Source organism: Chiloscyllium punctatum, chromosome 2 (assembly GCF_047496795.1).
Source record: "Chiloscyllium punctatum isolate Juve2018m chromosome 2, sChiPun1.3, whole genome shotgun sequence".
In the NCBI taxonomy this organism is placed as follows: domain Eukaryota; kingdom Metazoa; phylum Chordata; class Chondrichthyes; order Orectolobiformes; family Hemiscylliidae; genus Chiloscyllium; species Chiloscyllium punctatum.
Genome location: NC_092740.1, coordinates 110,156,076 through 110,183,641, shown reverse-complemented (window position 1 = coordinate 110,183,641; position 27,566 = coordinate 110,156,076). Strand labels below are relative to the sequence as shown.

The following is a 27,566-nucleotide window of genomic DNA, read 5'->3' as shown; positions in this document are numbered from 1 at the left end:
ATCTTTCTGCACATTCACCACATCTTTTTTTTTAACATTCAAAAAGCTGTTGGTCTCCAGCTCCTTAACAGAGTTGTAGAATCATACAGCATGGGAACAGACCCTTCGATCTAGCCGGTCCATGCCAAACGTAATCCCAAACTAAACTAGTCCCACCTACTTGCTCTTGACCCATATCCCTCCAAACCGATCTGATTCATGTACCCATCCAAATGTATTTTAAACATTGTACTTGTACCCACATCCACCACTTTTTCAGGAAGTTCATTCCAGACACGAACCACTCTCTGCGTAAAAGATTTGCCCCCATGTCTTTTTAAATCTCACTCCTCTCACCTGAAAAATGTGTCTCTTGTCTTGAAATCCCCAATGTTAGGCAAAAGCAACTACCATCAATTCTATCTATGCCTCTTATTATTAATGATTGAAGATTCAAGATCATCTCTCTGGCAGAGAAATCGAAAGACTAACTATCATTTGTGTGAAGAAATGTTCTGCGTCTTAAATAGCTGATCTCTTTTAGTAAGACTGTGACCATCCATTCCAGCTAGAGAAACCATCCTCACAACATTTAACATGATCATCCCCATCAGAATTTTAAATGTTCCAATACAACCACCTCTCTGTATTCTCAACTCTAACCCTGCTTCCTTTTGACAGAATTAAAAACCACACACCACCAGGTTATAGTCTATCAGGTTTATTTGGATGTACAAACTTTCGGAGCACTCCAAAAGCTAGTACTTCCAAACAAACCTGTTGGACTATAATCTGATGCTGTGTGATTATTAACTTTGTCCACCTCAGTCTAACACAGGCACCTCCACACTATTTTTACAGTACAGAGCAATCGCCCATAACAGCAATGTGATAATGACCAGGTAATCTGTATTTTTAATGATTGAGGAATATTAGCCTGGACAACAGGAACAAATGACATGCTCTTCTTCAAAGTAATGCCAAGGGATTGTTCACATCTACCTGTGCAGAAGCAAGCTTGATTTAATAAATCATGTAAAAGACAACCCTTCATAGCATAGTATTGCACTGGATTGCTGGTTTTGTTCTTTGTGTTCAAGTCCTGAAATGTATTTTGATTCCTGAGGGAGGTGAGAGTGCAACTAACTGAACCACAGCTAACAGTTGAGAACTAACTTCATCTTAATTTTCCTTCCTAAATGGAGGCAAGAATCTCTTTATATTTTTTTCTCTCCAATTTTTCACCAGTTTTAGACCATAAGACCATAAGACATAGGAGTGGAAGTAAGGCCATTTGGCACATCGAGTCCACTCCACCATTCAATCATGGCTGCTGGGCACTTCAACTCCACTTACCCGCATTCTCCCCGTAGCCCTTAATTCCCCGAGACAACAAGAATCTATCAATCTCTGCCTTGAAGACATTTAGCGTCCCGGCCTCCACTGCACTCTGCGGCAATGAATTCCACAGGCCACCACCCTCTGGCTGAAGAAATGTCTCCGCATTTCTGTTCTGAATTTACCCCCTCTAATTCTAAGGCTGTGTCCATGGGTCCTAGTCTCCTCACCTAACGGAAACAATTTCCTAGCATCCACCCTTTCCATGTCTCTATTAAGTCTCCCCTTAATCTTCTAAACTCCAATGAATACAATCCCAAGATCCTCAGCTGTTCCTAATATGTTAGACCTACCATTCCAGGGATCATCCGTGTGAATCTCCGCTGGACATGTTCCAGTGCCAGTATGTCCTTCCTGAGGTGTGGGGACCAAAACTGGACACATTACTCCAAATGGGGCCTCACCAGAGCTTTATAAAGTCTCAGTAGCACAATGGTGTTTTTATATTCCAACCTTCTTGAGATAAGTGACAACATCGCATTCGCTTTCTTAATCACAGACTCAACCTGCATGTTGACCTTTAGAGAATCCTCGACTAGCACTCCCAGATCCCTTTGTACTTTGGCTTTACGAATTTTCTCACCGTTTAGAAAGTAGTCTGTGCTTTTATTCTTTTTGCCAAAGTGCAAGACCTCGCATTTGTTCACGTTGAATTCCATCAGCCATTTCCTGGACCACTCTCCCAAACTGTCTAGATCCTTCTGCAGCCTCCCCACTTCCTCAGTACTACCTGCCTGTCCACCTATCTTCGTATCATCGGCAAACTTCACTAGAATGCCCCCAGTCCCTTCATCCAGATAATTAATATATAATGCGAACAGTTGTGGCCCCAACACTGAACCCTGCGGGACATGTACAATTCAAACTTATGTCAAACTCGACTTGTTGCAGGATTCACAAAAAATATGGTGAATCGAGCTACATGATTTGTTGATTAGTAAATCAATTTAATACACTTTAGCCTTAAACAAATTTGGTGGGTTTGAAGCATTTGACTTTATATTGATGCTGATGTCTCTTGTTATGAAGATGTGTCCTTTGAAATATTGACTTTGAATGTCACTGAATGAACATTTATATTTCTTGACTTTGTTTTATTTTGGAACACTTTCCAAAACCGAAGATATCGCCTACAGCAAAAGAAACATTGCATTTTGCAAAGGCACAAATTGTTGGATCGCGACATCAACACAGCAAAACTCTTAGAGAGAGCTTACATGTCAGAGGTTGTGGGTATATTAAAATTATTAGATTTGAAGACAATCATTGAAAGAGTGACACTTCGCATTTGCTCTCTCTCTCTTTACCCTCTTTCTGAAACATCTCTCAGCAAAAGTTTGAGAATTGGAAACATTGATTGTAACACTGTACATAGAGGGTTCCTGCAGGTGATTTTGAAATGTCTCATGGTCTCCAGAAAAGCAACAGCAGTCGACCACACCTGATCTGGCAAGCAACTCTAGTGCCAATAGTTTGTGAATAAAATCACTTTGGCTACAGAGCACCATTTTTAACAATATATGAATAATTATTTTTTGTTTGAAGTACTTATCGGGTAGCATGATGCAGAGCTTTGGTTTACAGTCTTACCCATATGGTGTGCATCTAAGTTTTCAAGATAGTATTTATATAAATTTGCACATGTTAAACCTTCCGTTAATAATCTCTATATTTTCTCATGAGTAAGTTTGATTTGTGGTAAATTAGTTCTTTATTTGTTACATCAAGAAATTGGTTGCCTTGTTTCAGGAGTGGAACAAGGGAAAGAGTCATTCATCCCTTCTAAGTCAGTTGTAATATTCTCCTGTCTCAAATTTGTGAACATAAATATCAATATTTACATCATTATGTGCTCCTTTTCAACTACATGAACAATAAACTCAATCAATGCGACGATGTATGGATGCTGTTTACTTGATGCTATCTAAATGTCACAGGAGCAAGAATTTCAGACTTGCAAGCTGTAAATTCAGCTAACATGATGGCTTTCAAATGAGTACACCAACTGCTTGTCTGATGAAACCTGGAATGAAACACTCCCTTCTGAAAATGGTGTTGACAGTTTTATATTGGAAAGAGCATGACAGACTTAATTTAGGAAACAGGGTACATTATTTACAGAACAACTATTGAAAACTGATCGCTCAAAATGCAAAATAATATTTGAAAAATTATTTTTAAAAAAATGTTTCAGGGATACTACATGCACAGACGACAGTATTTCTTTTGAAGTGAAGTACAACTTGCTACTATACTCAGTGATTTTGCAGTGTTGATGAATATTCACTTGGTATTGATTGATAGCTTTACTTGATCTGTGCATAAACAGAAATGTTGTTATTAAATGGAATTTATCTGCACTTGCCTTGAGAGAACAAGTATATCAGAACACCATCCATAATTCGCTCCCTGATAGACTCCATTCATCTCACATAAAATGTCTGCATCGATTTGCACTGCAGATCACCTGAAAGTAACTGTACAAAGTACCCACTTATTACTCCTTTCAGTGCTCATTCTTCACTGTTCATCTTTCTTGCCATGTTATTTACATAATTCCAGGAGCTGAAGAAATATATTCACAATGGATTTGATTATTTTTTCCCCTGTACTATTGTTGTAGCCTTTAATTCAGTTTCCTGTCTAATATTGAAGCAACTGTTTTAATAAATGTGTTCATTACTTGATTTTTGCAAAAGGTCTATTTACCATATCTACTGCTCTCTGAGAGAAGCTAGGAGCTCCTCCATTTTGTTTTACTCAAACATGGTTATAGTTTGATGCTCATGTCCTCTGGTTTTATATTCACAACTAAATTTAAAGAAGATGCTTAAATAAATCTAAACTCATCTCTATGATGTAATAAGTCAAACCTTTACTCTCAGTCTTCCTTTCTTGAGTGGAAATGATTTGGAGATGCCGGTGTTGGATTGGGATGTATAAAGTTAAAAATCACACAGCACCGGGTTATAGACCAATAGGTTTAATTGGAAGCACACTAGCTTTTGGAACATCAGGTGGTTGTGGAGGACACAATTGTAAGACACAGAATTTATCCCAAAAGTTTACAGTGTGACATGACTGAAATTATACATTGAAAAATACCTTTATTGTTTGTTGAGTCGTTCATCTGTTTGAGTACCATGATAGTTTCACTTCTTTCATATGTAAATCACAATTTTTTTTTAAATTAAAAGTTCCATTCTCAGGTTAACTGTAACAATTAGTGTTAGCCAGATAATACATTGAAGGTGTTGGCCGCCTGTGTTCTCTGTCTGTGCCATAATGTTTAGACTGATTTTCATCTGAAAAGTGAGTTAACAGAGTCTTACATGAATTGTTGCAATTTTTGAGCAAAGAACAATGTAACTCTGCAAGTACAAATTCACCCTACAAACGTATTTGTATATATGAGTGTGTGTGTCTGTTTGTCTGTCTGTCTGTCTGTCTATCTGGGTTGTGGGGTTGTGAGTGTGAGAGAGAGTGTATATGTGTGTGTATGTAAGTGTAGAGTGTCTAAGTCTGTGAGGGGGTGCATGTGTGAGTGTGGGAGCGTGTGTGTTTGTAGGAATGTGTGTGTGTCTGGGGTGGGAGGTTGTGAGTGTCTGTGAGAGAGAGTGTATATGTGTGTGTGTGAGTGTAGAGTGGTCTACATCTGTGAGAAGATGCATATGTGAGTGTGGGAGTGTGTGTGTCTGTAGGGGTGTGTGTGTCTGTGTGCGTATCTGTGTATACGTGTGTCTGTGTGTGTGTGTGTGTGTGTGTCTGTGTGTGTGTGTGTGTGTGTCTAGTGCAATGGTGGTCACCTTTAGTGTGACATGAACCCAAGGTCCCAGTTGGCACCCTCCCTATGGGTACGGAACTTTGCTATCAGCCTCTGCTTGGCCACTTTTCGCTGCTACCTGTCCCGAAGTTCGCCTTGGAGGATGGTCACCCGAAGCTCCAAGGTCGAATGTCCTGGACCGCTGAAGTGTTCTCCAACTGGGAGGGAACAAACCTGTCTGTTGATTGTTGTGTGATGCCCATTCATCCGTTGCTGTAGGCTTTGCTCAGTTTCCCCAATGTACCATACCTCAGGGCATCCTTGTCTGCAGCGTATGGGATAGACAACGTTAGCTGAGTCACATGAGTACCTGCCATGTACATGGTGGGAGGTGCCCATGTGTAATGGCGGTATCCATGTCCACACTCCGGTGTATGCTTATGGCATGTCCATAGGGGATGGCTGTTTTAATATGTTTTGGGTGGAAGCTGGAAAAGTGTAGCATTGCATGGTTGTCGGTGGGTTTGCGGTAGAGTGTGGTGCTGAGGTGTCCATCCTTGATGCAGATGCACGTGTCCAAGAATGAGACAGATAGTCGAGCATAGTCCATGGTGAGTTTGATGGTGGGATGAAACCTGTTGATATCACTGTGTAGTTTTATCAGTGACTCTTCGCCATGGGTCCAGAGGAAGAAAATGTCGTCAATGTACCTGGTGTATAATGTTGGTTGGAGGTCCTGCGTAGAGAAGAAGTCTTGTTCAAACCTTTGCATGAAGATGTTGGCAAATTGGGATGCAAATTTGGTCCCCACGGCTGTTCCATGTATCTGGATGAAGAACTGGTTGTCAAAGGTAAAGACGTTGTGATTGAGGATAAAGCGGACGAGTTGTTGGATGGTGTTTGGAGATTGGCAGTTGTTGGTGTTGAGTACTGAGGCTGTTCCAGTGATGCTGTCATTGTGGGGATGCTGGTGTAGAGTGCTGAAATATCCATTGTGATGAGGAATGTTCTCAGTTCGACTGGTCCGTGGGTGCTGAGTTTCTGTAAGAAATCCGTAGTGTCGCAACAGAAGCTGGGGATCCCCTGTACAACAGGTTGCAAGATGCCTTCAACATAGCTGGAGAGATACTCACACAGGTGATCTACATATGAAAGAAGTGAAACTCTCATGGTATTCGAACAGATGAAAGACTCAACAAACAATCAAGGTGCTTTTCAATGTATAATTTCAGTTACGTCACAGTGTAAACTTTTGCTATAAATTCTGTGTCTTACAATTGTGTCATCCACAACCACCTGATGAAGGAGTGGCGCTCCAAAAGCTGGTGCTTCTAATTAAACCTGTTGGACTATAACCTGGTGTTGTGTGATTTTTAACTTTAGTGGAAATGTCATTTACATCCAAGTCACTTTTCTAAACCAAGACATCTGGGAATTATCTTGGTTGTTCTGCTCTAATTTATCAGTGCCCTATTGAATAGCACTCTGGAAATGGCATAGTCTTTACTAAACTCAGTCTTGCCAATAGCATCCAAATACTAAATTAGGCTCATGGACAATAACTTCCCCTTGGAGCGAAATTAGAAAAAAGTGTCATTACCAAAATCCAAATCAGTTTCATTCTTTAAAAAAAAACTGGATTCTCCCTTACCTCTGTCCCTTGTTTCGTGAGCACATCATCGTAGTTACATGGAATTTGTAGCATGCTATTCCTACAAAAGTACACAAGTAAAAATAAAATAAAGGGTCCCAAAAAAAAGCACAGGTCTAATCAATATCAACTATTTGCACTTGGAAGAAGACCCATATTTGAGTGCCATTTGCAGATTTCTCCTAACATTGCCACTCTTCGAAAATAGATCTTTCACTGACAATGTTTTAAATGTAAACAATTTTAAGGCAGTATCATGATTGTCAGGCTTGGACTATATTGTTAATGGAATGGAAATCTGAAACTGGGTATGTGCCAGAGGCATCTGACATACCTCCAAGTGGCCAACACAAAAGGAACTGTGAGCCAACACACAGCTGAGCAAGTTGTATAAAATTAAAGGATCATTCCATGTTGTAACTGGCATACTTGAATACTCCAGCATTCACACAGCACTGTTTCAAATTGCACTAGAATTATTAAAAGCACGCTGAAGAAAAGTAACACTGTGATAATTTCTCCTGTGTTACCTTCTCTTTTACATCCAGACCCTCTGTCTCCATCACCCTCTACTCATTGTCCCTTGCTTGGTGTCAGTAAGTTGTTTGGTGCATAACTGGTTGTCAATAATTGACTGCTGCTGTTCCAGGTTGCCAGCCTTCCATGGCTGGCCAAACAAAACAAAATGAAAGGAGTGAGCTGTTATTGTATGAAGTCAGCTTCTCCATGTGACAGGATGTTAAGTATCTGAACAGCACCAAACTACGATGTGCGGAGATCCTATCATTTGTCTCACAAGAGCAAACTAATTGAGAATCCAGCTGACACAGCAGCTCTGAGATTGATCAAAGGCATCAATCTCATTTTGCACTGTGTAATTTAAGGTTTATTGGCAATATTACTGAGTATTCTGACAAATAGTACAATCACATAGTACTCCATCTTGGTTGATGCAGAATGCATTCAACTTTTGTGATCTGGACACACTGAAAAGTTTATTTCAGAAAAACATTGCTTGATTACCAGGGAGCATCATGTCCTGCTGAAAATTGCAATGATGAAAACAATTCAATGATGCTCTTGTCATACCATAGCAATGCCTACACATCCAGGCTGGAAAGCTCAGGTTTTAGTGCCATATCACGGAGGTGTGCCTGAACAAGTTGATTAAAAATAAAGTGTTTTTATATCAATGCAAAGTTGTAATTCGGGAACATATTGAGAATAGAGTCTCTAGTCACTGGGGTAGTGCATTAGAAATTTAGGCCTACTATTACTGGAATCATAATAAATGTGAGAAGGTTTAGTCAAAGTTCCCAATTTACCTGACTGACGAACTCAGGGTAAAAGGAAACACTCACTAGGTTTGTAGACTTAACAAGAAAATAACTGTTTATTTTAAAGAAATTGTCTTTAATCATTGGCATTAGGAGATATGGATTACTAAAATAAAACAGAAGTAGAAATTGCTGCTGAAGCTCAACAGGTTGAACAGTATCTGTGGGAAGAAAGCCGAGTTAATGTTTTGAATCTGGTGACTCTTCAACAGAACTAGTAGCAGCCAGGAAAAGGTGGTATTTATGCTGAAGACAAGGCTCCATGGTTGGAGAACAGAGAAGAAAGTGGATACGTGAAGATGGAGCCCAGAGAAAGTGAGACAGGGGTAGGTCCCCATGGCTCTTTGGAACCTTTTCATGCAATCACAGAAGATGCAGCACCAGGCCGCTTACCTCCTCCCTCCTCACTATCCAACACCCAGACATATCTTTCTGGTGAAACAGCGATTTACCTGTAATTCATTCACATACTCTTCTGCATTCGCTGTTCACGGGTAGTTTTCTCTACAATGGGGAGATGAAACACAGACTAAGTGACTGTTACGCAGAACACCTATATTCTGCAGGTAAAAATAACTGAAAGCGTCCAGTTGCCTGCAACTTCAATACATCACTGTGTTCCCATGCCAACATTACTGTTGCAAACCTGCTGTAATGTAACAATGAGCCTCAGCACAAACTTGAACAGCATCCCATTTTCCCCTTGGGCACACTGCAGTCTCTGAGACTTAAAATTGAGTACAGTAACTTCTTAGAGCCTGATTCCATTCTTTTATTTTTGTTACTCACCCCCAAACCCACATCCAGTCCTGTTACGACATGGGTTGCTTTCAGCACAGACTAATTCTCTGCTACTTTCAGCTCTCATTATTACTTATTCAACTTTCCTTTCATCCTGACCTACAATCAATAATTTCCTCATGTACCCCTTTCATATCCTCCTCTATTTGGGCTCCATCTCTGCCTATCCACTCACCTTTCCCTTCCCTATCCCACCATTTCAACCTTGTCTTCAGTCTAAATACCAATTTTTCTAAGCTGTTATCAGGTCTGATGAAGAGTCACCAGACTTAAAATGTTAAACCTGTTTTCTTCCCACAGATGTTGCCAGATCTACTGAGTTTCACCAGCAATTTTGATATTTGTTGAATTTGAATTTCTGACTTTACAACTTAAACTCTAACCCTTCTTAAAATCCTCCCTTCACAGTCAGACATATGGAAAGACAGATAAGTCAATGGATATTAAGGGAAACACAGTTTGGACCACAGATCTTGATGTGTTGTTTCTTTCTGTTTTTTTTTCAATTTATTTTAGTTCTTCCTTGTTTGCAAACTAACACTCTCTTCCATTCATTGGTTGAGAATTTATCCTTTCACTGTCTTTGAAGGTGTTCTTCATCCTTCAATAGAAGGTTTCCAAACAGAGATGAATGGAAGATCCTTAGCTCTTGCTGGAGACTTTCCAGTATGGCCACACAATTGGCAGACAGATATTTTGAAACTTTATCTTTGTAGACTAAGTGGTTCTACACTACACTGACTCCACATAAGCTATGACAACTGGTCAGAAGCCAATCAGAACATTGTTGTTCAGCATTTTTCCCATAATTCGGAAACGATTGGCTCTGTGCATTTGCTTCTGTTCTCACTATTTTAACAAAATGCAACATTACAGAAACTCTCAATGCACTTTGGTGAACATGAATTCTAAAACTATAGACATTACTGTGTACAGTCTCCTTGGTTTAAAACAATATCCTTCTATTCCAGACAAAAATAAAATAAAGAAAAAGATGTGATCTTTACATCATCTGGATATTGCAAAATACATGCTGTCAATAATTTTAAAACATCATATCTCTTATGAAGCTGTGTTGCCTGTAAAAAGTGACATCATAAAACTGATGTGCTTTGATTCTATGTTTGTCTATTTCAGTATTTTCTAAGGAAAAGTAAGGACAAAGCAAGCAGTTATTTTCTTTGAGATCGCATTGGCTTCCAACAAGGTTGAAGCAAGGGTTGACAAATCAGTACAAAGTCTACTTTAAATAGCCCCATTTGCGTTTGTGTCTAATAACTTTCATTCCAAGTAATTCATGTGCTTCCTCAGTTATTCAGCAGTGCATAGCTGTGTCAAATGTTTGACTCATTCTCCTATTTTCTATATTTCTTTCCAAAAATGCAGACCATAAACTTGATCATTGGAGCATTATCCAGACAAATTGAATATTCCACTATCCACTACTAAATTGCAATGCGTTGAGTCCATGTCTCTCCCCAAAATGGAAACAATGTTTATCAATTACAGCCTCATTATTGTTTGGTAAGTAATGATTTATCACCAGCATAATCAAAACTTTGATCATGTAGATGTATTTGTAACATTATTTTCACCAGTGGAAACATATGTTTTGCAAGTCGCCATTGGAAATAATTATTGTCTTTTCTCAGGTTTCTCTCATTTACCAACAAGTCTCTATTCTGATATTTTCTTATAAAGATGAATGTATTTTATGGCAACAAAATAAAGCAAGGAACTGCTCAAGATTGGAAACAAAATCTCAAAGTGCTGGAGAAACTGCCAGCATCAATGGAGACAAAAAAAATTGAGTTAAGGATTCAAGTCCAGTGTCATTTTGTCAAAATGGCAAAAAATGGTACTCCATGACGTATCAGTGGCATTGAAAATGACTACAACTGAGAATGCCAACTTCCAGTCAGCAAACACCATTCTGATCTGCATCCTTTGAAAGCTGGTCCAAAATGTGAGTAATTTTCAACATGACTGTAGTTTCTGCTATCATCAATACTGTTGGAGGCGAAAGACTTGGGAATACTGAGATTATTTATTCATCAAAGTTTGGTACTCAAGCCATTACATTGGGAAATATGATTGATTATACTCAACCTAGCACCTGAGGAACAACTCCAGACCATTTTGATACGTTGTTTCCCCCATTGTCTGCATCTTTGCTTTCAGTCAGAAATAATCAATTTTCTGCTGTTGACATACTCTGAACTTGTCCCTTCTACAAATATTACCATTCCCTTTGAGTTTTGTTCTCTGACACCTTTAATCTCCAATCTCAATTACTCTTGGCCTTACATGTTGATCTCATGCCCTTCTCCCTTTCTCAGTAACCCATCGTATCTCCACCTCTCCTTAGTTCTGAGGACAGTCCAATTGGACTCAAAATGTTAACAATATTTCTCCCTCCTGAGAAGTTGCCAAACCTAAGATTCTCCAGCACTACCTGTTTTAAATTTAGATCTTTAACACCCACAGTTTTTTTTTTCGCTTTTAATTTAACGCATATTGAATTTGTATTGAAAATTACACTATTATTATTAACATTTGTGTTAACAATTATCAAAATTTCAAGGAAACACACAAAGCAGCATGCCATTCAGTCTTTCAAGCCTACTGTGCCATTCAATATGGCTGATCATTCAAGTCAGCACACCATTACCATTTTCTTCCATATATATTTTCATCCCTTTAGTTCTATATCTGAATCGCCCTTGAAACCACTCGAACGTTTTGCTTCTTAGAAGTTGATATTTGGGTGTTAACTGTTCCATAAAAAAACAAAATCAAAAGTGCAGTATTCATACCACTTGGGAATTAACAGAATTATTCAGCATAGAATTTTACAGATCCCACCTATACCACAAGAAGACTTGTCAAGCAGACACAGGTCATGTACAGAGGAAAAACAATCTTAGAGGTTAAGACACAATGAGCCTCTATCTATCCACAACATTCCTGATGGGAAACTGAAAGTAACTTTTGCAGGTAATGAATACTGAGGGCGAGTTGGGGAACAAATTGAGGAAGACCAAAATAAAATAGTTTGCTCTAGCTAAACTAATCTGGAGTCAATAATATTCAATGGGCAGAGGGTTGGTTCAAGCTGTTGAAGGGTTAACTTAGAAGCAAATACTCAGGTGCCTGTATTACTTTAAGCAACAATCCGCTGTGGTGTTATCAGCCATAAATCTGTCCCAGCTTTAATGAGTTTTCACTGATGCACATCCATCCTCTTACAACCAAGCTCACAGCTGACAACCTGTCCTAAACCAGGGAAAATTGCAATAGTTTTGGGGCTAAGACCTTGGAGGTTTATCTTCTGATGATAAGCAAAGAATTCTGATGCCAAGCCTTCCTCCCTCCCCTGCATAACCACATAGGAGACTTGATGAAGAAAAACAGAAATAAATGTAAGAAAATAAAGATATGCAAGTAAAGTGCATAGAATGAACTGTGTAGACCATAAATTTGTACTGGCAAAAATACTCTGTTTCCTTGCGTAGTAATGTAGTGCTGAAGCTCTAAGCTAAAAAGACCTCCCTTTTCATTTCTAATTGCTAATTAATTTTAGAATAAATAGAAATGACAAGTAATGCCAAACTGGATCTTCAAATGACTTCTACGCAATGAGCATTAAGAGTAAAACTTTTCAAGTAACAACACAGTGCAACAATAGATGATGCAAGCAGCCCAAACTATTGCACCATTTCAACAATTTGCTGATATCCTCTGCAATGTCAAGTTTAATGTGAATCAGATCTAATGCCAGTGATGATCAGGCATCCAGCCTGAGGTTCACAAACATCTAGAGCTTTCAAATCAAACTCCTCAAGTCTGTTAACAGGCAGAATGAGATTTAAATTACAAGTGCAAGTACAATTGGAGCTAGACCTTCCTCTTTACCATTGCTCTCATGTCCTCCTCTTGTTTCTATTTGTCCTTTTGACACTAAACACTTTCTAGGTTGTTGACAAACTTTACAGTACGGTGTGCATGAAAGAATGTACATTGTGTGTTTCTTAAATTGAAGGGCAGATTAATTTTGTTACCATTCCCGAACAATATATTGCAACTCCCATATGCCAATACAGTCAATCTGTGAGATTCTTCCAAATTAACCACTTGGGGGCAAATTTTCTTTGTGTGCGTAGAGTTATGTGTTTGCTGCACATTTGGCTTGTATTGTTGGATGCATTACTGAGATGAAAGATTGTAAAAGGTACAGAAAATAGATCTGATTTTGATTCACTCAAATGAAATTAATTCAATTCTAAAGTTTATTGTCATTTTCTTGATTCGTATATTTTATTTCCAGTTAACTGGCAGCATTTTCTCCTATAAACAAATCATTTCTTTGTGCTATTGCAGTCAAAAGACAAACAGCAGAAAAAAATCTCTCCTGTTTTCTCCATTTAAGTATCATTCAACTTTAAACTTACCTAAATAAACGTTTTGCTTTTCACTCCAATCTGTCAAAATTTCAATGTATTTTTGTCTCTTTATTATTTTAGCTTTCAAACAACATTAACAATAACGACAATGCTATTTCAACTGTTTTTAATAACACTCCCTAAGAATTTTACTTCAATAATGCATCTCATTAAAAATAAGTGTACGACACTTTCAAATGTGTCAGGTTACTTTTATCACAGCAGAGAAATAATTCATAGCTTTACTTCTACTGATAAACATTTTCAGGAAAACAATAAGTGTATTAGTGAATATAGTGGACAAATTACTTAATTTCCCTTTGTTCTATACTAACATGCTCAGACGCACAATCCCATGCAGAAAACAAAGATCCAGTTATAAGAAGGTGGAAAGTAATTAGTTAAACATTTTCAAAATGTTTGCACTTAACAGAAGTTTAACTAAATTACAGATATACTATTTAAGAGATGGCCTCGGAGAGTATTGCATTACCAAGTTGGGAAACAGGATTTCTGTTAGGGTTTACCTGATCTCCCATGATCATTTAGGGGATTTATGTCTTTACACATATGGACTTCTTTGTTGAATGGTCTAAATCATGAGCTATGCCATAATATCACTTTAGGGCAAGGCAAGCAATAAGACACCAAGAAGTATCTCAGCGAGCATAGCGATTGAACTGGTGTTGTTGGTGTTATTCTGTACCACACACTATCAATCAAGCCAATAGAGCCAACCAATTTGTAAGATACCCAACAGAAATTGCATGGAATAATTCCCATTTTATTTTAAACTCCAAAAGTTACAAAGAGGGAAATTACAATCAGAGGATGTCTTATGGGGAGGTCTCATTCAATATTGCAAATGATCACAGCAAAATGGGAAGTTTTGGTAGATTTACAAGCTTTTAGCTAAGTATGTACAAGATTTTAGCTAAGGGGTTCAGAGGACATCAGCATTACGTTTGGATGATTTGCAAACTGTATATCAACCTTAACATTCATTATTTGTCGTTTGACACATTACAATTTGGAGACTGACATATCCATTTATTGCCATGGATCCTTTATTGTCTTTTGCAAGTGTATCATATCCACCCAGCAAACAACATGGTAAAAGGGTTCAAAAGGATGATCTGCCTAACGTCATAAATTGAATGTTAATACATTCTAGCATTCAGGTAACTTATACTCATTGTACTAGTTAGCCAGGCAATCACATGTACCTGCTGAGCAAGAAAATACTTTCAGCATTTATACTGCATAAGATATTGCGACACCTCTTTCTCTATCTCACTCACAAGGAATACATACAGATTATAAAAAAATTATGGGAAACAAATGTTTCTTTCAATGTGATCTGAAAATCAGGGACAGTAATACACATTGCCAGATTATAAATGCTAAATAAAAGGCCTGAACATTGCTTATGGACAATAAATTGAGTACATCTGAGACATAGTCTCACAACAAATTGAGAATTGCTGCTTCAAATTATGTGGACAAACTATAGAGTCACCAAAGCATAAACCAACAACAGAGTATTGCAACAAGATCCTTAGCCATTGCTGTATAAAATCAAGAGAAAATAATCAGGTTACACAACCTCTGAGTCAAAGTCCGCTTTTACAGATTGCACACAATGTAAAAATAGTTTATGTACATATTTAAATAAAGCAGAGTAACCAGCTATAGCAAATTACTATAAGACTATTGTATATTGATGTGTATCCAACACAACTTCATATTTGATCCAAATAAGCACTCCTCTGTCAAATTGCTAATTAACCTTTAGAACAAGAAAGCAGGAAGAAAAGTTATTTACTTTACCCTGAGTCTGCTTGTTTGAAAGTCAATGGAATGTGCTCTATCCTGAGACCTTTGAAATAAGAAGAACAGAAATTAGAACAGAACACAATTTCCAGAAGTAAAATTAGATGTATGAATCATGATAATAATGAAATGACAAAAAAAACATCATCCAGGAGTTTTAAAAAAATAATCAGAACCACATTGGTGAAATGCATGACAGCAAAATTAGGGCAGATGCATTTGTAGAAACTGTACATAATTCTTCTTCACTTACAGCGCAAACTAAGTTCTTATGCAATGACTTTGCGTTACTGAAAGAAAGACCTGCTTATTTCTATGACTGAGGGGACAAAAGAAAGTATCAGTAAAGCAATGCATAACACTGGATGACAGGATGATTTTATTTGCAGTTTCCAACACATACTGAAATTTTGAGATTCAATAATCATCAACTATACAAATCCTTGTTGTTAGATGAGGAACAAAGAATTCCTGGCTACATACTATCATGCATCTTTTCTTTAAAATAAACTGGCAATTCTGATACTTCACATGTTTTTCCTTAAACTTTAAATTGCAAGCTCATATGGATGCCCCCTTCTCACTTTCAGGCAATGTTACTTGAATCAAAACAATTTCCTTCAGGTTCTTTAGGCATTAAAGAGTTTGTCATACTGCTGACTAAATCAAAATCCAACCTCTACTTGATTGAATTGGTGCTCTCTCACTTTCTAACAAGAGCACAGAACAAAATAGAATAGATTTTGAGATACCAGCTTTTCATTTGCACCATCAACATATGGGAAGAAAAAGTAGAAAAATTCTGACAGGTTCATAGTTAACATCACTGTGATGCAATGTGTCACTGATTACAAGAGAGGTCCAAATGAGAAGACTTGATGCTCTAAAAACCACTTGAAGTAAAATCCAACAGACTTCTTGGCAGTGTGTCAGTGCCTATTAGTTAGAAGTTTGCCAGAATATCCAAATAACCTTCAACACACGGATGCCAGGACATGTGAGAAGGGATGATTAATAAGGCAACAGGTAAATCAAAAATGAAAATAGCTCAATTGAAAGCAAAAGGACAGCACAGGGCATCACTAACTGTAAGAAACTGTTGGAGAGATGGGTAGAATATTACTTTGTGTTGTACTCTGATAAGAACATTGCCATGGAGGCAGCTCTTGGAATAATGGAAAGTTTGCCTGTGAAGACAGAGCTGGATATATCAGTGGAGAAGTTTTGTAAATCTATTGACTTTCTTGTCATGGACAAGGCTGCAGGTGTCCATGGTAGATTGTATGAATGCATCAAGCATAGGAAACCAGCAATCCTGCAGTATATGTATGGACTTCTCCTCCTCTGCTTGAGGGAGGAGGGATTGCCCTAAGATGTGTGTAATGTAAAGATTGTAACCTTCTAAAAGAATTAACGTGATGAGGGCTACTCTAACAACTCACAAGGCATTTCCATTCAGAACATTAAGGGAGAAGTATTTGTCTATTATCCCCTTTTCAGACTATATATCCTGGCTAAACCTTTCTACACTACACCCCAGAGGGGTTTCACAATGGGAAGATCCCCAAATGACATGATTGTCTCAGTCCAGCAGTTGCAACAGAAAAACCATGGCCAAAGGAGATAGCTTTATAAGAGCAAAATAGTGCCGAATCTGAAATCAGAACAAGAAAATACCGGAGAAACTCAGCATGTCTAGCAGCATCTGTGGAAAGAGAAACAGAATTTTGTCTCAAGTTTGGTATGACTCTTCTTCAGAACTGTACTGAATTTGAACTTGAAACATTAACTCTGTTTCTCTCTCCATAGATGAAGTCAGCTTTATAGTATTTTCATCAATTTCACCAAGGTATTCAGATGTGTGAGCAGAAAATGTCTGTTTAAAGTGCTGAAGAAAACTGACCGCTCATCAATAGGGGCAACATCAGAATCCCTTAAGAATAGCAATAGATTGTGTTCTGGTACTGACAATCTTGACCACATTCTTCTCTGTGATGCTGACTCTTAGCAAGACAAGAGTCACAACTCAGGGGTCATACGGCATACTGATCCCATTAGCGTTCACTCGTCACTAATGCCAACATCATCTGTGCTGACCCAGCCACACATCAGGTAGATAATGGCCATGTATTCAAAGGTACTGTGCATGAGGATCTGGCCGGTGGGTCATGACCTCTTGGGTATCTAAAACTCTGTTACAAGGACACTAACAAGGAGGATATGTAGACGGTGACATTGACAACTGGGAGACAGTAGCTGACAACTGCAACCTCCATAGACTGAATATTTGGAAGTCCATGGGAAGAAATGAAAAAAAAAGCTCATCTTCCGAACAAGATGTCCAAAGAAAACAGAAGCCAGCAAATCCTATTCTTTCTCAGCCACTGTGCTCCTCTGCAGCAAACGTAAAAAAGACTGCCAGATTGGGCCATAATAGATAATTCTCAACACAAATTTGAACACTATGATGCAAATCACCATCTTATGAGACAGAAAAAGAGCCTGCAAGGTAACCATGATGGTATCTTACACTGAAGCAATGTTATAGCCTACATTTAGTGCAAGATGCCTCCCTGATAAAAGATAGAAGTTTGTTCAAGTCATAGTACCCAAATAATTATCATCTTATTGCTTCAAAATACTTATTAATCCTTATTGAAAAGTGTGAACATCTTTTTGTTAGGTAGCACATGACCTGAAGATATTTCCTAACATTGAACAGTCACATGGAAGTAAATTAGTCACTGCAGAACATCTCAAGTACGGTACCATGAAGAGGTACATTACTGAGACATAGGGCTATACAGCAGGGAAACACACCTCTTAATCCAACGTGTCCATGTTGACCAGATGTTCTAAATTAATGTAGTGCCATTTACCAGCATTTGGCCCATATCCCTCTAAACCCTTCCTATTCATGACTCATCCAAATGATTTTTAAATATTGTAATTGCACCCATCTCCAACTGGCAGCCTACTCCATCCACGCATAACCCTCTGTGTGAACATTTTGCCCCTCAGGTCCCTTTTTATTCCTCTCCCATCCCACTTTCAACCTATGCCCTCTAATTTTGGACTCCCACACCCCAGGGAAAAAAAAGACTGTGTCTCTTTATCCTATCCATGCCCCTCACAATTTTATAAATCTCTATAAGGTTACCTCTCAACCTCTGATGCTGCAGGGATAAAAGCCCCAGCGTATTCAGCGTCTCCCTGTAGTTCAAACCTTTCCATAGCTCAAACCCTCCACCTTGGCAACATTCTTGTAAATTTTTGCTGAACACTCTCAAGTTTCAAAACATCCTTCCTATATCAGGGAGACAAGAATTCAATGCAGTACTCCAAAATTATCTGAACCAATCTTCTTTATTGGTTGCAACAAGACCCCTCAACTCCTACTCTCAATGCACAGACCAATAAAGGCAATTATACCAATCACTTTCTTTACCACCTTGTCTATCTGTGACTTCACTTCACTTTCAAGAAATTATGAACGCTGCACCCAAGGGTTGCTTGGCAACATGCCTCAGGAACCTAAAAATTTGTTCTGAAAATTTTGGACAAGTGCAATTTGTTCTAACCAATTATTCAACCCAAAATTGTGCACTAAAACAAGATTTCAAAACAGGTGCATTTTACTATTAAGATCATTTCAAGAACTATTTCCTCCCTGTCATGACAATAAGCAAATTAATGCCTAAACCTGTGTCAAATATTAGAAAACTGCAATTGTAAATTCATGACATATAATTCATTTGGTGTTATCTGAGGTCCAATGAGTTGAGAGTTCAAGTCCCAATCCCTTTCAAATGTCTTGAGCACCAAAGTCTAGATTGATATCCAATCCTGTCATGAGGGAATGTGGCATTAGTAGAAATGCCATCAAGAAACAAAATACATTCTCTCTATTCTCTCAGATGAATGTAAAAGACTCCAATGAAATAATTTGGTAAAGAATGTGGTGGTTCTTCTCAATATCCTGTTCAATAGTTAATCTTCAAACATCATCATTAAAACATGCTCAAGATAACTGTTGAGTTTCATTAAAAAAATCAGTATTTAATATTCAAAGTCTTTTTCCTCATGCTTCCTTCAATCAATATTGAGACAAAAGCAGGAATTGCCAAAGCAAGTTTAGCCTTTGGCAGACAATGAATATCAGTCCAGGAATGAAGTGAAATATGTCCAATCCACCAACTGAAAATCTATAGAGTAATAAAAGAAACTCTCTCATTTTTTGAGCTCCGGCACATTTTGGAGAGTTTTGTCCTACCTCAGCCAATACTGATTATTTTCACATAATCTTTCACTGCTCACTTCATTCACTATGTATTCAGTCTCATTCTCATTCGATCAGGAATTTGCAGAGGCAGAAATACTCACCGCTGCAGACACCTTCTGTATTTCACACCGTCGATGTAATTTTAAATTCCAGCTGTGCATAATACTGAAAACCAGCAGCTACCCTTCAAAGTCTGCTGATCAACTGTTATTACAGAGGAGAGGGATGTGGAAGTACAGTTGGCATCCTAGTCTGCAGACTGGGACCACAGCTCCTGGTACTCAAGATGGAGAAGAGGAGGGCCATCCTCTTTGTTGTAGACCCCAAATCAGGCCATAGCATAAGACACTGACAGCCTGGCTGGGGATAGCCACCTGGATGAGGACGGTGTCCCATCTGAGAGAAAATAGTTAGCAAAGCAGAATGAGGAGTAAAATCGACGTTTCGGGCATAAGCCTTTCATCAGGAACTTTTGCCTGAAATGTCGATTTTACTGCCCCTTGGATGCTGCCTGAACTGCTGTGCTTTTCCAGCGCCACTCTACTCCAGAATCTGGTTTCCAGCATCTGCAGTCATTGTTTTTACAAAGCAGAAGGAGGTCAATAACTCTCTAAACACCACAAGGATAAATGTCGTAATTTTCTCTCTGCTATCTCACACTCACTCTCACTATTCTATTACACATAAGGAATCACACCAAGACTAATGGTCATCCACTTTCACTAATGCATGAAGTATCTTCAATCAATCACCTTCTCCAGTCTTCCTTGCAAATTCCCAACTCCTTCTGCCCTCTGATCTCCTCATTTAGTCACTTGGCATACCTCTGCACCTTTTCTGCTCCCTCACTGGCACTTGCCGGCACTGTCACTTAATTCCTCCAATTGTCTCACTGCAGCAGAAAATATCGCAAAAACAGGCAGAGAGCGAAGAGGATGTCTGACATTTATGTCATCATCCCATTTGAGGAGAAAATCCACTCAACTGCAACATATCTGGGCCCTCTAGACACAAATGCCCTCTGCACCATTAGTCTAAATCCTCCATGTCATCGTAGAACAGGCTGCCTCCAATACTGCTGGGGATCCTGCAATTGCATCTAGAGATACTCAGGCAACACGGTAAAAGAATGCTGAGGACACACAGGTAGAATGGATGACACTTCATTGCAAAAACACTTTACATTTGTAAATATAAATACACTTTAAACATCATTTTGCTGATCGACTATCATGTTAGTTGTAGGACACTGTTATATGATTACCAAGCCAGAGTTAAGCAGCCACTCCATACGCTCGAAAGCAGATGGAAGTTATATGAGCAAGGCTCTGAAAAGCATCCAAGATAGCAACAGGTTTCAGATGTCCTTCAACCCTTAGGTTAAGAGTACAATTAAGACGAATGAGGAACTTTAATGAGGGAATTTCTGAATCCACAATTGATGTGAAATTCTTGGAATGGGTCCCAGCCTCCACTCATGGTCCACCATGCAGCCATTTTTCATCCCAATGGCATTGTTGGGATTTGGTAGAGGATGACACGCTATCAAGGTCACTCTTCTCAATGTGAGCTCTAAACTCTGTCTGCAAATCAAGAGTCCGTACACCCCTATTCTTCAAGTACCTTTTTGTATTATTTCCTCGTTAAGTCCATCAGTTTTGAGGTTTCTCATATTCTCATCCACTTTTTTAAATTTCACAATCAAAAATCAAATTTCACAATCATTTTCCCCTCATGCTCATGTTGTTAGGCATTATCCACTGTCATTATCCTCTAAATAATGCACCTAACACTATGGGCAATTTAGCATGGCCAATTCACCTGACCTGCATTTTTGGAATGTGGGAGGAAACCGGAGCACCCAGAGGAAACCCAAGCAGACACGGGGAGAATGTGCAAACTCCACACAGTCGCCCAGCGGTGGAGTCTATCCTAAAAAATATAGTAAGACAGAGATGCTATGAATTTTTAAGTACTAAATGAAGCAGCAATATGCTAAAAGTCAAAACATAGGTGCACTAAGCATCCAAGGAAATGTAAAGTGATAGAGTGCTAAGACAACAAGGTAAGAACACTGAGATGCGCCCTATGCTATTGCATGAAATGGGTTTGTGTCTCTACAGGCAGAATGACCTGGCTGGAGCTTCCTGATTGCATTGCAATGCTCCTGACTTCAGTCATTCAGTGCTGAAGTGTCTTCTGAGCTCTTCCACCTTTGATGATTGTGATGTGTTACGACTGCTGTTTTGCCAATGCCAACTTCAGGGATGAAAAGTGGAGTAATTTGCTACCCATGCAGTGTGCCATGAGATGTGGTGAATGCCAGTTAAGATGGAGATCTGGAGAAGCAAGCGGTGAGCTGCATCTGTCATGTAACTGCTCGGAGTTCAAAGTTGAGTTTGGTACCACCTCAACAACATCTAGAAGAATTGAGAACTGCTCAGAAATGAGATGAAATTAAGTGAACAATGAGATGCATCTACATTGAAATTATACCATTTCTGCTTATGAGCAAAACTCTCATCAGGCTGTTGACATCTGAAGGGCAAAATTGGACTTTCTTTCCCCAGTCATTGAGAATGTAATTGTTTCATTCTCACTGTAGTGTCCCAAATTTCTCTCCACTGCCTACAGTGCCCAAGGGCCGGGAAAATTCTGTCCAGTGTCTTTGCCACTTAGCTCCAGGTATACTAAACTTGGATCAGCATCATGCCAAAATGCTAAGCACATTTACTCGAGCTATCTTCTGATCTTGAAGCCAGTATTTCTGAAGCTTGCTTGTGAGAGCAAATCTTCGATGGCAAGTTTGAGACTGGGTGTGTTGTCATGGTGGTCAAAAGAAGAACTACAAGAACAATTCTAAATGCTTTATTCAGCAGTTTTAACATTAACAAGTCCTGGAGAAGCTCGCTGAGGATCATAGCACCCAGCACAACCAAATTGGGGCTTCTTTGGATGCGATCATGTATCAGAGGCAGAGAGAAAATTCAATCACAGGAATTCTCAAGCTAGCAGCTCATCCAAAACTTGATCATCTGTGATATATTTTGACCCACCAGATTTCTGCCAAAGAAAACTGATGAAGAATACAGCCATTTTCACCTTTGCAGATCAAAAGAGTCTGCTATAATTCCAAACAACTTCATTGACTGTGACACATCTTCAAAAATCAAAAAAGTCACAAGACAAGTGCAATTTTTTTTCCCTTGGCTAAATTAATGCGTAAATTTAATAAACCATTATGCCAAAGCTAAAATCCCTTGTGATTCGGTAGTTCCATTGGTTCACTTCACTTATTTCCTCCTTTTGCACAGTTAGAATATTTTAAATATCAAGATCTTAACTAAATTAAAATGTAGTTTTTGCAATTTCAGTATTTAATGCTCTGCGTTTAATTTTGTGAGTTTTCTTATTTTTGAAGCTCATGTGGTCAATTAGTTAAGCCTGGATGTGGGTGAAGAGAAAAGAAAACAAAGAAAAAGAGTTGCTGGCATATGGACGACATATACTAAGGAACTGAACAAAGAACAAAGAACAATACAACACATGAACAGGTCCTTTGGCCCTCCAAGCATATACTGACACATTTTGCCCTTCCATATTAAACAGATGCTTCTTGAATGCTGCTCGTGTGTCTACTTCCAACACCTGCTCTGGCAGCACATTCCAGGCACTCACCATCTTTTGTGTGAAAAGCATGCATCACACATCTCTTTTAAACTGCCACCTTCACACATTGAACCTGTAGCCCCTAGTAATTTTCCCCTCTATCCTGCGAAAAAGCCTCGTGCTTTCCACTCTATCCATGTCATTCACAATCTGATTAACTTCTGTCAGATCGTCCCACAACCTCCTACATTCCAGTGAACACAAACCCAATCTATCCAACCTTTCTTCACAGCTAAAATCCCCTATACCTGGCAACATCTTGGTAAACCTTTTCTGGACCCTCTCCAAAACATCCACATCCTTCTGGTAGTATGGTGGCTGGAACTGTACACAATATTCCAAGTGTGGCCTAACTCAAGTTCTAAAAAAGCTGCAGCTTAACTTGTCTATCCTTCTATTCAATGCCCCTACCAATGAAGACAAGTATTCCATAGTCCTGTTTTTACTAGCTTATCTATCTATGTTGCTTCCTTCAGTGATTATTGGCCCTGCACACCCAAATCCCTCCGTATATCAATAATCCAAAGACTTTTGCCATTCACTGTATTATTTTGACCGGTACTTGACCTTCCAAAATGCATTACCTCATATTTGTCCAGATTAAACTCCATCTGCCATTTTCCTGGCCATGCCCCTAACTTATCTATATCCTGCTGTATCCTCTGATAATACTCTTCACTATCTGCAACTCCATCAATTTTGTATCATCTGCAAACTTACTAATTAGACCAGCTACATTTTGCTCCAAATCATTTTTGTAGAACAGGAACAGCAGAGGTCCCAGCACTGATCCCTGTGGAACACCACTAGTCACAGCCCTCCATTCCGCTACCCTCTGTCTCCTATGACTGAGCCAGTTCTGTATCCCTCTGGCCAGCTCATCCTGATACCATTTGACTTCACCCTTTGCCATGAAGTACTTTGACAAAGGCTTTACTGAAGTCCAGTTAGACAACATCAACCACTTTTCACTTATAATTGATTTTATCACCTCCTCAAAAAACTTGATCAAGTTAGAGAGGCACGACCTCCCCCACAAAAACCATGTTGTTTATCACAAATCAGTCCATTCGCTTCTAAATGTTTATAGATCTTGTCCCTGAGAATCTTTTCCAATAATTTACACACCACTGATGTAAGGCTCACAGGTCTGTAATGTCCTGGATTAACCCTGTTACTCTTTTTTAAACAATGGGACAACATTAGCAATTCTCCAGTCCTCAGTTATGCCAAAGATGTTACAAAGATGTCTGCCAATGTTCCAACAATTTATTCTCTCGCCTCCCTCAATATTCTGGGATAAATCCCATCAGGACCCGAGAATTTATCTACCTTAATACTGTTTTAAGACATATAACACCACTTGCTTTTTAATAGAAACTTGGCCTAGAAATTCAATACTGAAAGAATAGAAAAAAATTCCACATTGTCTTTGCTGCATAGCTCAAAGATAACGACTTGAAATTCTCAAATTTGATCACAATTGGCACTAGGGAGTACTGGGAACATGCGCGTTTGTACTTAGTCCCAAAGCTAATTTCTCCAAAATTAAGCATAAATAAAATAAAATGAGTGTTAACAAATCAAATGCACAAATCAAGCTGTACAGTTGAACTGCATAAACTTTCATGTATCTTTCTTCATGCTATGTTAATCAAAGGCAATTTGAACTGATTGCATATAATTCTACCTTGTAATCTGCATTACAGTGTGCTTGTGAATGGACTTACATAGGAAAACACTATCCAAAGGCATATCTACATATCCTAGGATTAAACTGAACTTGTTTGGATTGGTGACCATAATTTCCATTGCTTGTACGTCATTTGAAATCGTGATTCAAATTTATTCAGTTTGAAGTTCCTACTTTAATTATCAATAGATTTATTGTCTGTTTATCTGGCTGACTTGCTAGCTTTGCATCAAAGACGATGGTATCAAGTCAAACTCCAGAACTTAAGTACATAAATGTGATTACCTACATGTTGTAATGAAAGAGTGTTGCATCTTTTGGGTCAAACATTATTTTAAGCTTCAGTCTATCTGTAATGTGGTAATAAAAATACCAACATTACTATTTGCTCATAATTAGTGAAAGAATGAGCCTCTCTTACTTCAGTTGAATAAAAGCTTGGTTACAGAGAAGATTGAGGAAAAAAATCAAACTGAAGTGCTTGAAATGATAAAGGGCAGATAAAGTCAAAATTCCCAGCTTCCAAACACCCGGCCTCTGCACAGACCCATTGAGGCATCCTTGCGGCCTGACATGGAGGCCTCCTAGCCCAGCATGGCAGTCTCTCAGCCTGGTATGCTGGTCTCTCGGCCTAGTATGGAGTCTTCTTGGCCTGACATGGCGATATTCCAGCTGTCCATCGTGGTGGTCCCTCGGCCTGGCATGTTCTCAGGGAGAGCTCCTGGCCTTGTGAACCATGAGGTGATTCCTGGTGCGGTTTGGAATCAAGGGCCAGTGCAGATGGAAGGGCAGGTGCCAGTATGGACTGGGTTAGAAGACCGCTGCGCTGAATTTTTTTTCTCCATTTCATAAGTGTTTCTGATAATCTGCAATGCTAGACTTTTTGATTCTCTATTTTCCCAAGAACTGCAGCTGAGAAGCTGTACCTAGGGAGTTTGTACCTAAGATAGTGCCATAAGCAGCAACTTATACAATTTTCACTGTACTCATTTGAATACGTGACAATAAAGCTAATTCTAATTCCAATGAACTATGTTCTCGAGTTGTAAAATCCAGAACAAAGAGATATGATGATAAAATGGAGCATTATATGGAAATAATACTCATGAACACATATTGATACATTGGATGGTGGAAATTGGGAACAGCATCCCTCAAAAAGCTATGAATTTTCACTGAGACCAATTAACTTTTGATAACTAGTAAGGGATGTGAAACTAAGGCAATGAGTTGGTGGTACTGTCACTGGAAAAGCAATCCAGAGTTCTAGGTATTTGGTATTTGAAAGACACTGCTGCAGATGATGAAATTTGATTTTAATAAACACTCAGAATTTCAAGGAAAATGCAACTGCAACGGTTACCATGTAACCATTGCCAAATGTTGTAAAAACCCACTTGGTTTATTAATATTCCTTTAGAGAAAGAAATCCTGTGGGAAATTAAATCTGCCATCCTTACCTGATCAATCTACATGTGAACTGAGATCCACAAAAATATGGTTGACTTTTAGCTCCACTTTGGAATGGCCTAAGCAGCCAATTACTCAAAGCTAAGAAGCAATAAACAATGAGTAGCAGCTTTGCCAGCACCGTCCTCATCTCAAGTAAGAATTTATAAAAGAGGTGATTGGATATCTACATTGACCATATTCTAACTGAATGGCAAAACACATTTGAAGGCAACGTTCCCTTTAAAGTGAGTGGTCAATGCTTCCACACTGATCAGTATGCTTACACCATTCCCAGTATTGAGGTTTAGTTTTGGAAACTGCTGGCACACATGGATCTTGGAACTCTGCACAAGAGAAAACAGAATTGGAGAGAATGTTGTTTGAAGGGCTGAATAGCCTACTTCAATTCCTATTTTCCTTTGTTGTTTATTCTCCACTCAACCATTCCCAGGAACAAATTAACTGTTAATTTTTCTAATCTGTTGTAATTGTCTGCTGTGTTGATAACATAATAACAGTAACTTTGAAAACATAATTGATAATTTGTCAGAAGCTTTGAGAGATCCAAGGGACTGTTTTCATTGAAGTATAGAACCAAAAAAAGAGCTTGAATACATTTTTTAAATGAGAAAAGATAAAATGAATAGTGAAAGACCATGTACTCTGGTTGGCTAGTCAATTTACAATGATAGCAAAGAGAATACAAAGGGTGGAGTTTGTTTTTGTGCTGAGTTGTTGAAGTTTGGAATCCATTGCAACAGGAACAGGCCATTGAAATATAGAGGGGAAAGTTACTTAGGTTTGAAGCAGGAAAAGTTTCAAAGCCACAGGAAGAGGGCAGTGGAATTGGATTAGTTTTGGAATGAAACAAAAATTTAGGGTGTAGGTTTGCTCGCTGAGCTGTAGGTTTGATATCCAGACGTTTCATTACCTGGCTAGGTAACATCATCAGTGGCGATCTCCAAGTGAAGCGAAGCTGTTGTCTCCTGCTTTCTATTTATATCTTTCTCCTGAATGGGGCTCCTGGGGTTTGTGGTGATGTCATTTCCTGTTTGTTTTCTGAGGGGTTGATAGATGGCATCTAGATCTATGTGCTTGTTAATGGCGTTGTGGTTGGAGTGCCAGGCCTCTAGGAATTCTCTGGCATGTCTTTGCTTAGCCTGTCCCAGGATAGATGTGTTGCCCCAGTCGAAATGGTGGTTTTTTTCATCCATGTGTAGGGCTACGTGGGAGAGGGGGTCATGTCTTTTAGTGGCTAGCTGGTGT

The 27,566-nt window shown here is 38.8% G+C and overlaps 1 protein-coding gene across 1 annotated transcript in view; it reads right to left on the bottom strand.

Moving 5' to 3' along the window:
• LOC140487787 (receptor-type tyrosine-protein phosphatase delta) overlaps positions 1 to 27,566 on the bottom strand; it is a 2,436,480-nt gene that overhangs the window by 1,201,715 nt on the left and 1,207,199 nt on the right. The window contains exon 7 of the mRNA XM_072587053.1: positions 15,202 to 15,250. The gene's annotated coding sequence lies outside the window, so the exon portion shown is untranslated. The remainder of the gene's footprint in view (positions 1 to 15,201; positions 15,251 to 27,566) is intronic.